Below are 1,412 nucleotides of genomic sequence, written 5' to 3' on the forward strand. Positions count from 1 at the left end.
GTGCAGGTGTGTGTGTGGTGTATGAGTGTGTGTGTGTATATGGTGTATATGTATGCGAGTGTGTGGTGTATATGTGTGCAGGTGTGTGTGTGGTGCATATGTGTGCAGGTGTGTGTGTGGTGCATATATGTGCAGATGTGTGTTTGGTGCATATGTGTGCAGGTGTGTGTGATGTGTGTGTGTGCATATGCTGTATATGTGTGCGAGTGTGTGTGGTGTATATTAATAGGTTTCTGCTCCCCCCAATAATAAGTTTCTCTGCCTGTGCAGTAAGCCATACCAATCAAACTGAAAAAGTACATAGTGGCCGGCTTATTGAGCAGAGCAACTCTTGGGCGAGTGCACTGGTCCCAGAGACTGAGGCCAGAGCCAGGCACTCCTGAACTGCATGGGGAGATTTTATAGGTTGTGGGTGAGGGGTGATGTGTCCACCACAAGTCGACTCTCTGCCCAAGCATGGTCAAAAGTGAGCGCTTTAGGGGGGACTTGGTGGCTGTCAGCATCAGGGGAGGAAGCCGCTATAGTCGCCAAGGATCTGGAACTGGGGCTCTCTGGGAAGGTGAGGTTGGAGAGAGAGGATAGGAATGGGGCTTTCTAAAGCAGGCAGGGGCAAGTGAGAGGCTCCAAATGAATGTGTGTGTGTGTGTGTGCATGTGTGTGCAGGTGTGCTCACCTGTGTGTGTGTGCAGGTGTGCTCACCAGTGTGTGTGTGTGCAGGTGAGCTCACCTGTGTGTGTGCAGGTGTGCTCACCAATGTGTGTGTGTGTATGTGTGTGTGTGTGCAGGTGTGCTCACCAGTGTGTGTGTATGTGTGTTTGTGTGTGCAGGTGTTCTCACCAGTGTGTGTGTATGTGTGTGTGTGTTTGCAGGTGTGCTCACCAGTGTGTGCACATGTGGAGACCAAAGGCTGACATCAGGATGTCTTCCTCACTCACTTCTCTATTTTATTTCACTGATGGCAGGGGCAGACAGTTCTCTATGACTCTAAAGCCAGCCTGGTCTACACAGCAAGCTCCTGGATAGCAGGGGCTACATGGAAAAACCCTAACTAAAAAAAAAAACCTTTAATTTTATTCATATTTTGTGTTTATGAGTGTTTTGCCTGCGTGCGCATCTGTGCACCATGTGCATGCAGGACCCATGGAAGCCAGGAGAGGGCACCAGAGCCCCTAGAACCATCGTGTAGGTATTGGGAATTGAACCTGCACCTGCGAAAGCAAAAAATGCTCTTAGCAGCTAAGTCTTCTCTTCAGTTTCCAACGTTAGCTATTTTTTTTAAAGCAGTGGTTGGTGAAATTAATCAAGTCTTAGTGGTAAACACCAAAACCAAACTTGTCATTGTACTCTTTTCTTTTGTAATATGTGTGTGATATTATATATATATATACATACATATATTATGTATATAAAAT

Source organism: Microtus ochrogaster (assembly GCF_000317375.1).
Source record: "Microtus ochrogaster isolate Prairie Vole_2 chromosome 14 unlocalized genomic scaffold, MicOch1.0 chr14_random_2, whole genome shotgun sequence".
Taxonomy (NCBI): Eukaryota; Metazoa; Chordata; class Mammalia; order Rodentia; family Cricetidae; genus Microtus; species Microtus ochrogaster.